Here is a 15030-nt window from a genome sequence, read left to right on the forward strand (position 1 = left end):
TTTCGATCGTGTGTTCGCATGCGATGTTTTTTTTACTACCGCGTGCGGTTGAAAGTCAGCTCTGGATCGACTATCGCATTACGCCGTCATTGTGTTAATCGTCTCTTCATTGTTGATTGACAGGCGCATTGCGACACAAATACGTTGATCAGTTCTTCTTGAGCCTTGAGCGCAAGCGGTGACTTGATTTCCTGCAAAACAGAGTAAAATCTCCTTTTCATCCATCTTAAAGATGTTAGTGGGTGTAATTGCGATAATTCATAATTATTGTATTTCGAAGCTAATTTTCATACAATTGACGCATACTTATTCTCTTTTGGCCGCAATATCTAGATAAGACAGTCTAAATAACTTGTATTTCTACAAGTTATCACATACCACCATATCCTACTTTTGGAAGCATGCGATGTGACCGCATACTATCATATCCTATCTATAGGGTGCATGCGTTGTGTAATAGCAAACGGAGCTTATTCCTAAGTCTCTATTCTTGCTTATGTGATCGAATCTGACTCTATTCTTGCTTATATGATCCAATCTGACTCTCCCAAGCCTAGATTTGGTTTTTAGACTACTCTCCCAACTATGCCTAAATGATGAATGATGCGCTCATAAGACAAGGTAATCACATAAAGCATGATTGACATAAGATTATTCCTATCCCTAGGAACACTGCTTACTTTGCTTAATGCGTTCAACTACTTACCCTCTCGGATAGTTAGTCGCTGCTAATTTTGCTTATAGACAAGGACTCGTTGCAACCAACTTGAGTACGGGGACATTCGAGGACCCGTTGACTTATAATTCGGAAAAGCCTAAGAAAATGAACCCCGAAGTTGCGTCCACCCTCAAGCCTTCAGAACATGAGACAGAAGAAGTCCAGCTACCACCAGCTCCGCAAAGATTGAATGAAAAACAAAATGATGAAGAAAAGATCGCAATAGTGGCCGCAACGCAAAATGCTATGATCCCACCAAAAATGGGCGGCCCAGGAATCTTCACGATACCATGCTCCATTGGAGGGATCTATAGTGGCCAAGCACTATGTGACCTTGGGGTGAGTATAAACATAATGCCACTATCAATCTTCAAATGATTGAGTATTGGTACACTCACACCCACAACAAAAACTCTCCTACTTGTGGACAAATCCCGAATACATCCTGAAGGAGAGCTGAAAAATGCAGCAATCTGAATTGATAAATTCATCTTGCCGGCAGACTTCCTCATTTTGGATTATAAAGCGGACGAAGATGCGGCTATCATATTGGGACAACTATTCCTTTCGACTGGTCGCGCTCAAATTGATGTGCGCAAGGAGGAGATCGTAATGAACATTCATGGGGAAAAGCTACGGATTAAGGTGAGTAATAGAATTCCCAGAGGACAAAGAAAAGAGGGAAAAAGCCACCAATGAGACATAATATAACCCACTTGGAGAATAGCCCTGCGTACTATATAGATCGAATACCTCATCAGGGATCGTAGACTCTGTTTGTAATATGTCCTTTTGCTTGACATTAATTAATTCATGAACTTTCAAGCATCTTAATGTTGTTTCTATTATCGCATATGCTTATTTCTGATTTCTTAAACATAAAAAGCAAAAAAAATGGGGGGTGTGACGATTGCGATATACTGACTTTGTTTTTTGTTTAAAATACATTTGATCGCTTTCCGTCTGAGTTTTTCATGCAACGATCGAGGCGAAACTTTAGAGGCATAAGAGAAAGATGTTACTTATGTCGCACGCAACCATTAGTTTAGAGAATAGTCGTTCCTTGCAACGGAGAAGAGAGTCGCCAAATAATAGCAACACACAACTGTGGCGACAACGCAAATTTGGGGTTTTATTCTTCCTAATCTTTATTTCAAAATTTTGTGCCAACTAGGCTATCCACTTTATGTTTTCAAAAAGTTTTGATCACTGGCATCGCCTCTTTGATCTACGCAATCATTTGACATAAGATAAATTAAAAGATCGCCGCATGGTTAGTCTTTGCCAAGTATGTATTTAAATCAATGATAATGAACGCATGTCTTCTTATTTTTCGTATATATACTAGAACCAATCTAATCTTAGTATAAAGTCACCTCATGAAACATTTCGAGAAGTTAGAGGGTTTGCCTAGCTTTTTCAAAACCTCTCTTTATCAAGCTTCCTACGTAACATACTCACGATACTTTATTCAATATTTTGGCAATGGGAGCATGTGCCTGCAAATTTTACAATTTGGGAGATAGGTAATTTATTTCTACCGTGGCCTTATTTAGTAGAATAATTATTATATAATATTTGGTTAGATAACAACTCCACTGTCAACGCATGGGAAACATCCAATGTTGTATAAGATTAATGTTATGGAAGGCAGCTTACCCGTAGTTTGGAGTGCTGCAACTGACACCAGTGGGGAAAGCCAATAATACGAAATAAGTCCCAGGATCAACACATAAATGAATATGAACCGGCAACACGCTAGACCAAGAAGGTAAATGATTTATGTTTTTAAGAAAAGACACAGTTGCTTGTAAGGTTGGAGATGCCCGCATTATATCAGCGTGTGGGCAACCAAAATGACCGCGGAAGGCAAGGCGCTTGGATTAGCGCAAGGTCAGAAAAAGAAAAAAAATAACAAGTCAAGAAATATGCAAGGATAAAAATCATTTGACACCCCGGTGGAAAAGTTTTCTTTTTGAAATAAATCATGCGATGTCCCGGAAGTTAGTAAAGTCCTTTTGAAGTTTAAGCATGTCGTCCCTAGGTCTTAGAAATATTTTTAGAGGAGACTTGAATAAGACTTGAGGAAATTTTGGTGTATAGGATTGGAATGAAGTATCCTTGAGAAATCTAGGAAAAAAGAATTGCGGTCGACTTGCTAAAGGAAATCTTTGACTTATGCTTGAGGACAAGCATTGTTTAAATTTGAGAGTGTGATAACGGGCAGAAATGCACGTTATTATAGTGCTAAGTTCTTAAACAATGCTGGCTTGCATTGATAAAATATGTTAGCTTGCGTCCAAAAGCATTAAGTTTATAATATTTTGGTCGCATGCGTTCATCGCATATGAACAATTAATTTTTGTATTTTTATGCAAAATATGCATTGACGCAAGGCAAAAAGAGCGATCGCAAGAGATCAATGGACGAGCGTAGCATTACCACAAGGCTTTGCGGTGATTTATGTTCGTAAACATCTGCTCAAGAAGGATTGTCACATAGAGCCAGTGGAACTTGGTGGGAGCATTTGGGTGGAAGGCATAATTAATCATGATGGGACAGAAAGTTGATGACGGTCGAATCCGAATTAAGTTGACAGCCGCTAATGATAACAAGTACATTCAGCTTTTCGGTGACAAATATTCGACACATCAGTCGGGGAATTAAAGTTATCCCATCTGTGCAATCATAAGAGAGAAGCTGCCCTTCACCCTGAAGCTCTATAGATACCAAAGGCATCCTTCAGAAAATGGGTTAACAAGTTCACCTGTTCACCGATTTAGGAGCTCTAGCCGTGTTCATAGTTTTCTTTTATTTTTAAGGCGGAGGAAGGGAAGAGTAGAGATGCCAGAAGATCGCTCAAGGAAACTTGAGAAAGAACCCGGAGGCGTAAAAGCAAAGAGTGGGTCGACTCTCGCGAGAGTGAGATTATCTTTTGAACAAGAGTAAAAAGACAGTGTAAAAGTCTGAGAAGCAAGAGATTGCTACCAGCCTCTTTATTCTCTTCTTACATTGTTATTTTGTACTTCATCTTTATATTTATACAATGGAAGTTCTTATTTTGCATCTGTTCACTCTCTTAGTACGCATGAGTAGCTAAACTTGTCAAATAGGTTGAGAAGAACTAAGCTAACATGACCTAGGAAGTTCATTGCTTACGATCATCTTGTGTTATGTTATGTCAAACATCCCTTTAGAGCTACTCGAGAGAAAGTCTAAAGAAAGAACCTAAGACTTGAGAAAGCTAGGTTAGAATCTAGACTCGAGAGAGCAAGATTTAAACTAAATAAACAAGAGACAGGGACTTAGAGATAAGCTCTATTTGCCAACCTACATCGCATGCATCCTAGAGATAAGAATGATATTATGTGGTCGCCTTATTTATGTGTGTGTCATTTTGTCATCGCATAAATAAGAATAGAGGCTTATTGATAACGGACAGAATGCACGTTATCATAGTGCTAAGTTATTAAACAATGTTGGATTGCGTTAATGAAAAATGATAAATTACATCCATTAAGCATAAAATCTATAATATTGCGGTCGCGTGCATCAGTACATCGGAATTATTGATTTTTGTATTTTTTGTGTAGAATATGCGTTAACGCATTGCAGAGATTGCGATCATAGGAATTCATCGGTCGAGCACAACTTCATCGCAAGACTTTGCATTGATCGCGATCGCAAATATTCACCCAAAAAGAATCACCACAACATGGTGGGCGCATCTAGACGAAAGAACAATTAAGATTGATGGGACAGAAAGCTGACAACAGTCAGATTCAAATTAAGTTGACAGCCGATAATGGTCATAAAATACATCCAGCTTTATTGATGACAATTATTCGGCACATCAGTCAGGAATTAAAGCTGTCCCATTTGTACAACCAGGAAAGAGAAGCCGCCTTTCACCTTTTGATGCTCTATAAATACCAAGTGCATTCTTCAAAGAAGGGGTTAAGCAGTTGATTAGTTCACCATTTTTAGTTTACGACTCTGTCCATAGTTTTCTTTCACCTTTTTAAGGCGAACGCAAGGAAGAAGTTGTGTCGGTAGATCGTTCTAACAAGCTTGGGAGAGCACCAAAAGCTACTAAGACGGAGAGAGGGCCAACTCTTGCAGAAGCGGGAATATCTTTAGTTCAGAATAGAGATTCTAGTGTAAAAAGCCTCGGTCAGCAAGGTATTGCTACCAGGCTCTCTACCTTAACTTCCATTAGCATTTTGTACTTAACTTATATATAAGAATGGAATTTCTTTCTCTATATCTGTTCACTCTCTGTGATTCACCCATGACTAGCTAAATTAGTTGAATGGGTTGAGAAGCATTTAGCTAGCACAACGAGGGAATCTTTAGTCTTTGTGATTATCTTGTTTATGTATGCTTCATTCGTCTATTAGAGATACTTGGGAGGGTAGTCTAAGGATAGGATCTAGACTTGGGAAGGTCAGGTCAGAATCTAGGTTTGGAAGAACCAGATTAGAACGCATAAATGAGAGATAGGCGCTTAGGGATGAGAACTATTTGTTATCAAGGCATAGCATGCATCTTAGCAATAAGATATGATTGTATGTGGTCACCTTGCTTTCTTACATTTCGCATCAACGCATAGGACAAGAGTAGAGACTTAGGAATAAGCTCTATGGACATTTTGCATGCAACACTTGCATCTTAGATTTAGGAGCATTGCATTTACATTGGAAAATGACTTGTTGTGCATGGTAATAACATGATCGCATAGTCTGACGCATTCCCAAGTAACGCTAACTAAAGATCTTCTCAACCCGTTCATCGCATACTCGTTGCATCTATCAACGCAACTTTGTTTCTCAAATCCGCCACATTTATTTATTTCCCTTTATCAACACAACAACAAACCAACCACTTCATTTATTTACCCGGTTACCGCAAAGTTTTCATAAGAAAATTATCAATACAAACTATTTTCACAAGTCCCTGTGATCGACCCTGGACTTACCAGGAAACTCAAGGGAATTTATACTTGAATTCCGCTGGGGAAACTTGAGTGCACAACGCAAACCCATCAACGCATTCCATCCATATTTTCATTCAATAAAATAACGCATCACTTATGTGTAGGTCCTATAGACTTATCGCATATATCGCATGCGTTCTAACATTAGAAGTCGTAGCATTCGTATCGAGAGATGGTTTACTATTGTATGTGTGTTGCATGATCGCATAATATGAATGCATCCTAGGAAATGTTAGCTGAAACCCTTCTCAACCCGTTCACCGCATACTCATCGCATCGTCTGTTTTATCAACTCTTCTCGAACTCCACCACATTTATTTATTTCATTACCGCAACAAACAAAACCAAAAACTATTTGAGTTACCGGTTACCGCAAAGTTTTCCTGAAAATTACCATCGCAACCTGTTTTCCCAAGTCCTTGAGTTCGACCCTGGACTTACCACTGGGGTTTACACTTGGATTCCACTGAGAAAACATGAGTGCTCAACGCATTTTCATCATCGCATTTCATCCATAATTTCACATCATAAAATAAAGCATCAGCTACTAACAGCGTGATGGGTGAAATGTCAACCTCACCTTTTGATACTCCTGAGGTATGCGTTCATGCTTGATTTCTGAAGTACCAACGCATTCCACCGCCCTTGCGTTCATCCCTCTATTATGGTTATTACTCTGTAGCTGCAACTTCTATGTGATGGACACATACGATTAATGGCCACAACATCCATGTGTCGAACGTATGTGATCGCCTCTGCGATGGTGAGATTCTCCGCATGCGATCAATTCCTACGTTAGCTACAAAAATAGACATTTGGACGCAAAATAACGCATAATAGTGGGTTAGCCAAGATTTTCAATGTCAATCGACGCAAGCTCGTTTTCTCATGAATTCTTAGTATAATCACCGCATATTCTACTTAACAGCTCTCATAATTCTAAATAAAGGCCTATAATAACGTACATTTCTGCCCATCATCAATGATGCCTAGCTTAGCCGCGCCCCTAACCAACGCATGGGGCCTTCATGCGTCCAACATGGGCCTTGCCAAGCACCACACTTTAACTTTAGTTAACCTTGGCCGCCACACACACACAATGCCTCATGTGTCAATGCTCCCTAACATCAACGCGTCAATGCTCCCTAACACCAACGCATGCCTATGCTGCCAGCGCCAACCTTTGCCACATTAAGACTAAAGTGTCCTCAACCATCCTTTAACCAATGCAACTTCTTCAATTTGCATGTCTTCTTATGCGCCCACCTTAGTTTGCATGAATCCAAGACATCCCTTAGTTAGCCAATAGTCCGGATGAGTTAGCAACTCAGCCTGTCCTCCAAGTTTTCCTCGTCATCGATAAACTTCTCTCATGGTCGCATATCTTTGATGCATATCCTTACCTTTGCTCATGCATCCATCAAAACCAACGCATATTCTTCATCGCATGCCACTGCCATACCAATCTTGTCCTATGCTTCCGTGTGGCCTTAATCTTAGATATCTCCTAGCGTATAATCACATTACTACTGCATGGTCAAAGCTTTATTAACGCATGACTAGCTTCAACGCATAGTTAGTCCTCGGGCCACCAACATCTTCAGCTCAGCGTCTAACATGTAAACATGCCCTGCCTTAGTCATATGCGTCCAACTAAGCTTTTCAAGGCCAACGCATAGTCCAAATAACCGTATTCTCTTTTTCCATGCTTAGCCTTATGATCGATGCATACCTTATAGGTCGTTGCATAGTAACCCTCAACATATGACTTTGCCACTGCTTCACTCCTTGGTGCTTGCCTCAGACCATCGCATACCTCATCGCACGCTGCCTAGCCTTATTGCGTAGCCCACATTATTGTTTTGCCTTTGCATTACATAGCCCCAGCGCATCATCGATGCCTATCGCCTTGCGCTCATCGTGCAGCCTAGCCTCATTGCATAGCCCCAGCACACACCATCTTCCTATCGCCTTGCGCTCATCATGCAGCCTCACGTACAATTATGCGATCACCCTTGCGCAACGCCCCAATGCCCAGTGCCCACGCTCACGCGCAACTGAGTGCTCACTCCTTGCGCACATCACCTTGTGCCAACCGGCTTGCTTGTGCGCGTCTGTCACTACCTCGCCTTGCCTTAGGTTGTCGCCAACGCTCAACCACATTTCGACGCATGAGCAGACCACTCACGCCAACACTTGGCCAATGCTTTCATGCCATTTCACGGCTACTTGGCGCTCATACTTTGCCTTGCCAAGCATCACATTCCAATGCATGATGCCTAGCTTAGTTGTGCCTCTTACCAACGCATGGGGCCTTCATGCGTCCAACATGGGCCTTGCCAAGCACCACAATTTAACTTTAATTAACCTTGGTCGCCACACATACACAATGCCTCATGCGTCAATGCTCCCTAACACCAACACATGCCTACTGTTGGGATATAATTTAGGGACATATTTTGTTTTGTTTTATTTTTATCATTTAAGGACAGATGGGTTTGAACATGAAATCATGCGTTAGACATAACTGATGCGTTTTCTCCTATGTGTCTGAGGTCATGCGTCGGAATGATGATGCGTTAATCTTAGCATGCAATGATCACGCGTTCCTATCACAAGTTTTCTTACGCTTGCGCCAAGTATAACACAAACGCAAGTTTCTCGGGTAATCCGAGGTCAAACACAGGGACTTGTCACTCAATAATATTTGTGAGGTAATGCGTTTGAGGCGATGAATAAAAATAAAAATAAAGCGAAGAAGGTTTAAATGTTTTACACACTACTCCTACTCCTAACTAAACAGATTGAACAATAGAAGACTTGCAATGAGAATAAGTAGAGACACAACAACCAAAAACGCATAGTAATGTTTACCATCTTAAATCGCCCTAGTAATCCCAGCTCATTGCACTAACGCATCACACCTCTCGGTGGTCAGCCGCATGACTATATCTCTATAGTGCATGGTTGCGTCGAGCATAAGATTGTGTGTATCTCTAGAAATAATACGAACCTTGCTTAGCGCGTTCCATCCCTTACCTTCTCAGGTAGTTAGACGCGGCTACTTAACTTATAGACAAGCAATGTAGCATCCCATAGACAGACGCTGCCATAGCCTTTCACCAAGCAAAGAGGATTAACTCACTATACTCGCACAATGCACACCTCTCGGTGGTTGCTACATGCGTCCTATCTCTAGGCTACACGATTAAGCATGCGATTGACTTTGATAAATAAATGCTGAAGATAAACTATGATAGAGATGAAGATGATGAAGATGATGAAAAAGATGGTAATGAAGGAGTTAAGATTTGCATTGATCACAAAATATCTTAATATCTCAAGCTAAAATGTAATACAATACAGAGATTAAAAGGGAGATGAAGGACTCTACGTCAAGGCTGTCGGTGGTGCCATGGTTGATTGGTGGAGATGTCTCTTTCAAGCTCTATCTCTGACGATTGCTCTGATCGTCACTCGGTCTGGATTGTGGAGATGAAGAATTCTCACTGGAAATCTCTTTCAAGCTCTCATCTGTGATCACAAACTTCTGCCTTGAGGCAGAAGCTCGGATGTCTCAAAATGAAGGTCTCAAGGGCTATTTATAGAATTTGGACGCCGATAGCTGTAATGATGGAGGTATGGCTCACTACTACTTTTGTCGCGGTATGGGCATGGTCACATCGCCTTATCTTGTTGATACTCCCAAGGTATGCGTCCGAGCTGAATTTAGCTGAAGTTATCAACGCGTTCTACCCATCTTGCGATCTTCTATTATGGTTGTCACTCCGTGGCCGCAATCTCTATTTGTTCACTGTGTTCTCCATGCGTTGGACGCATGCGTTTACCGCAACTTCCATGCGTCGAACGCATGCGATTACTGCAACTTCCATGCGTTGGACGCGTGGGTTGCCGTCTGCGTTCATCTTTTGCGGTCGCCTGGCTTCAGCGCATGCGTTTGTCTGTGATTACTTATTACAAACGTATGCGTTTGATTCCTGTGATAGTGACAAAAATAGATACTTTGGCATGGAATAACGCATAATATTGGGTCAGTGAAGTTTTAGGTGCTTAACGACGCAAAATTCAATTTTTCACAAATTTTAAGTATTATCACTGCATTTTCTACCTATTAACCTTCATAATTTTAAATAAAAGGCTTATAATAATTGGCATTTTTGCCAGTTATCACCTACTCTTGGCTTCTATACTTAACCAATTTTTCACTTGCCAACACAAAGCCAACCTAGAGTCCTATTTCCACACTTAGAATTTTCTTCTTCCTTTTTCTCTAACCTTTTTCCTACAACATAAAATTAACTTTTACCTTGTTTATCACCCTACACTCGCTTAAGTAGGCAAATGGGATTCGAGTTTCACAATTATTTCTCCCTTATGAAATTTTGTCCTCAAAATTTGCTCGGATCTATTCCTGTTTAAGGTTTCACAACAACCTTTGTTGCAAACCTCCATAACCTTCCCTTATTACTACGCTTCCACTGCGTGATAAAGGGCAGAAATGTACGTTATCATAGTGCTAAGTTATTAAACAATGATGGATCGCATTGATGAAAAATGATAAATTGCATCCATTAAGCATAAAATCTATAATATTGTGGTCGCGTGCGTCAACGCATTAGAACTATTGATTTTTGTATTTTTTTTTTTGTGCAGAATATGCGTTAACGCATTACAGAGATTGCGATCATAGAAATTCATCGGTCGAGCGCGACTTCACCGTAAGACTTTGCGTTGATCGCGCTCGCAAATATTCGCCCAAGAAGAATCACTGCAACATGGTGGATGCATCCGGACGAAAGGACAATTAAGATCGATGGGACAGAAAGCTGACAGCAGTCGGATCCAAATTAAGTTGACAGCCGATAATGGTCACAAAGTACATCCAGCTTTATAGGTGACAATTATCCGGCGCATCAGTCAGGAATTAAAGTTGTCCCATCTGTACAACCAGGAAAGAGAAGTCACCTTTCACCTTTTGATGCCCTATAAATACCAAGTGCATCCTTCAGAGAAGGGGTTAAGCAGTCAATTACTCCATCACTTTACAAGTTCACGCCTCTGTTCATAGTTTTCTTTTCCATTTCACGGCGGAGCTAGAGAAGAGTGGTGACACCGGAGATCGTCCAAGGCGGCTTGAGAGAAAACCTTGGGGCGTAAGAGCAGAGAGCGGGTTGACTCTCACGAAAGCGAGAATATCTTTAGAGCACGAGTAGAACAGTGTAACACCTGTTGGCAAGAAATTGCTCCAGGCTCTTTACTATACTTGCATTGTTATTCTGTACTTCATCTTTTATCTATTCAATGGAAGTTATATTTCTACATCTACTCACTCTCTTAATACGCATAAGTAGCTAAACTAGTTGAATGGGTTGAGAGGAACTAAGCTAACATGATCTAGGAAGTTCATTGCTTGTGATTGTCTTGTTTTATGCTGTGCGAAACATCCCTTTAGAGTTGCTCGAAAGAGAATCTAAAGAAAGAACCTAATGTCTCGAGAGAGCTAGGTAAGAATCTGACTTGAAAGAGCAAGATTTGGCCTGCATAAACAAGAAATAGGGACTTAGAGATAAGCTTTGTTTGTCAACGTGCATTGCATGCATCCTAGGAATATGAATGATATTATGCGGTCGCATATTTGTGTGAATGTCATGTTGTCATCGCATAAATAGAAATAGAGGTTTATGTGTAAACCCTGTAGACTTATCGCATGCGTTCTAGCCTTAGAAGCCATGGCATTCACACTGAGAGGTGGTTTACTATTGTAAGCATGTTGCATGATCGCAAGGCATGAATGCAACCTAGGGAGTGTTAGCCGAAACCCTGCTCAACCTATTCACTGCATATTCATCGTATTTCCCGTTGCCAACTCTTTTCGAACTCTGCCTCATTTATTATTATTTTCATTAACGCATAACAAACCAACCACCTTATTTATTTACTGGTTACCGCAAAGTTTTCATAAGAAAATTATCAACGCAAACTATTTTCACAAGTCCCTGAGCTCGACCCTGGACTTACCAAGAAACTCAGAGGAATTTACAGTTGGATTCCACTAGGGAAACTTGAGTGCACAACGTAATTCCACCAACACATTTCATCCATATTTCCATGCAATAAAATAACGCATCACTACGCTACTTTGATATTAGCTTCCTTAGTTTGTCCAACGGTACTTCTCCTAGCTTCCTGGCTAGTCCTCGAACCAAACTATTTACAAATAAATTTTCTATCTCAAATTCTAATTGAGAATAACTTTAATTCGTTCTTACCTTTCTCGATGGATCTTCAGGTAGCATTGTGAGTTCCAGCTTGGGTTGTCTGCTAGGTCTGCAACTTTCGTTGTTCCTCTAGTCTAGCTTTGACTAATTCCCAGGTTTCTCTTAAACCTATGGAATCGACTTTACCACACAAGCCTCAGGTTTTCCTAAACTCAAACCTCAAGTTTCCTATAAACTTATGCTCTGATACCATTCTGGGCTTGCTCTTGTTCAAAATAAATAACACTTTGTGTTTGTACATGCATGACAAAACTTAAACAAATTTTCAAACTTGTCCTGAAATGGTGCAATACTTTTTGATTGCCTAATTGATTGTGGGTATGATTCTAGTTGACAATTGAGACTCGAGTAGGGAACATTATAGTTTGACAAACTGATTATTTGTGTATGATTGCTTCTTCTACCTTGCTTGAGGACGATCAAGAGCTAAGTTGGGGGTATTTGATTACATCGAAAATGTGTTATCCTCTTCTACTTAATTTGAGATTTTTTAAGCTATTTAATGTGTTTAAATTGATTGTTTTGTAGGACTCGAGTGTACAAGAGGTTGAATGAAATGTTCGGGACAAAAAGGCAATTAAATGGCCAAGTTAAGAGCTAAATTGCTCAAAAGGAGAAAGTTGGCCAAGGAAATTGAAGATTCTACCCAAATGGAGCGTCGCAATGCTAAATTGAGCGTTGCATGACACTGAAAGGAAGTAGCTACCCATTCCATGAAGAAAAGAGTGCATTGCGATGCTAAATTGAGCGTTGTGCGACGCTGAAAGGTAGTAGCTACTCAATTCGTGTAGAACAGGGTAATATCGCAATGCTAAATCGAGCGTTGCGATGCTATAAACATGAAGCAGACTTGTTGAAAACAGGGTAGCGTCACAATGCTGCAACAAATTCTATAAATAGTCGATTTGTCCGAGTTTAGGTAACCATATTTCGACTATTCGATCGCCACACTGTTCCTGCTCAATTTCTCCCGCTCTTCTATCCAATTTCTTGATTTTTCTAGCCCCTTTGATGCCCATAGACTTTAAGGATTCAATTAGACGATGATTTGTGAATAAAGGGTAAATACGTAGCTTGGGTTTCATAGTTTAATTCCATTCCATTTCATTCTTAAGACTTGCTTTGTAATTCTGTTGAGACAATTATGAACTTATGAAATTTATCTTGAATTCATATTCAGTTGTCTTGCATGGATAATCTGACAAATTAGCTATGTTTGTATAATTGATTGCTTTGATTGGCCCTAATTTGTAATCGTTAGGTAGTCATCACCTCGAAGCAAGGGTTAAGTAAAGTTTGTGAAGTTAAATTGGAATTTCATTTAATAAGCATTACTTTCTAACCTAGATAAATTTCGCTCGAATAATTAATTAGACGAAAGAAATCGATCGTTTGGCTTAGCTTTGCCTTTAATCTTAATACATGTTGATTTATTGATTAGTTGAGGATTTTCGCTTTTATATCTAATTTGTTCCTCCTTTTTCAAGGAAATTCAAGTGATTACGACCCTAACTTTTGAATAGGATTTGATCGATTAACAAAGAGAAAACTAAACGTATATGACAAAAATTAGAATTAAACTATAAAAGCCAAAAAAAAAAAAATAGAAAGAACAAAGGAGTAAGCAAATAAACTCAAAATGAAGAACAATTTATAAGGTAAACTGCTGTAGAATGATTGAAAATACATAATCTAAGTACATGTTTGATAACGTTTCGATTTTTTTTTTTTTTTTTTTTGTTTCTTGTTCATGTTTTCTGTTTCTTGGTTTTTAAGAACTAGACACAAGAATATGTTTGGTAACTATTTTTTTAAAAAAAAAAAAAACAAAAACATAAACTTTTTTCTTATTTCTTATTTCTTATTACTTGTTCCTCGATTCTTTATTTTGTTTTCCAATTTTCTGGCTTTTAAGAACTATAAATAGGAATATATTGATAACTATTTATGTTTCTTACTTCTTGAAAAAAAAAAACAAAAACAAAACTTTTTTTATGACTATTTCTTATTTCTTGTATTTTTTTCCCCACACGTTTTCCTTATTTTATAGTTTAAATAATTTAATTATATAAAATAAAAAAAATATTTAATATGCTTCTTCCAGATAGATAATATGTATGTATGCATGCATGCATGTATGTACGTATAACACATTAAAATATAAAAAAATTTACATTGTCAAATACAACATGATGCAAAATTAACAACAATAATACAATTGTTTCTATCTTTCAAGTGTTGCTCAAGTTAATTTGCAATATTATTTCTCACTCGATTCATTTATCTTAAATGATGTCGACTCGAATCTAGCTTAATTATATTATTATATAAATGTTATAGTTGTAAAATACTAAAAGTGAAGCTAAGTAAATATTTAGTGAACAATATATATCGTTAAATCTGAGATGGTTTCAAATGTAGTAAAAAAAATTATAATTCAAAATAATATATAAATATGCATATTTAAATCTAAATATTATAAATTTAGAATTTTAGAATTAAATTAATCTATAAATATACCTATTGCAACATTAAGAACTATACAAAATTAAAGAAATAATAAAATGAAAAGGTCATACAAATAAAAGAAAAAATGAAAAATGAAAATGAAAAAAGGGTAACTAACTTGTGATTCGAACCCAAGACACAGTCAGGTAAAAGTTTATTGTTGTACAAGAAGATAAAGAGAGGACTTTGTCTATCGATAGAATTTTATAATATAGAAACAAAATAGGAATAGACTATTTTCTATAGTTTCCAAAATTAATTAACCCATTCAAAAATGTTTCTCAAATTTTAGAAACAAGAGATGTGATAGATTATCAAGCAAGTCTATTTCTTAAAAAAATGTAAAATAAAAACAGGAAACAAAAATCGGAAACGTTATCAAACAGAACCTAAATTGCTGAAAAATTAAGATAAATGAAAGAAATACATAAATTAAATTGAAAATAAACTTACTACAATGAATAACAATACAAAGAAGTTAAAACCTTGAAAAACGAAAGGTGTACACT

This window comes from Benincasa hispida, chromosome 2 (genome assembly GCF_009727055.1).
Source record: "Benincasa hispida cultivar B227 chromosome 2, ASM972705v1, whole genome shotgun sequence".
In the NCBI taxonomy this organism is placed as follows: Eukaryota; Viridiplantae; Streptophyta; class Magnoliopsida; order Cucurbitales; family Cucurbitaceae; genus Benincasa; species Benincasa hispida.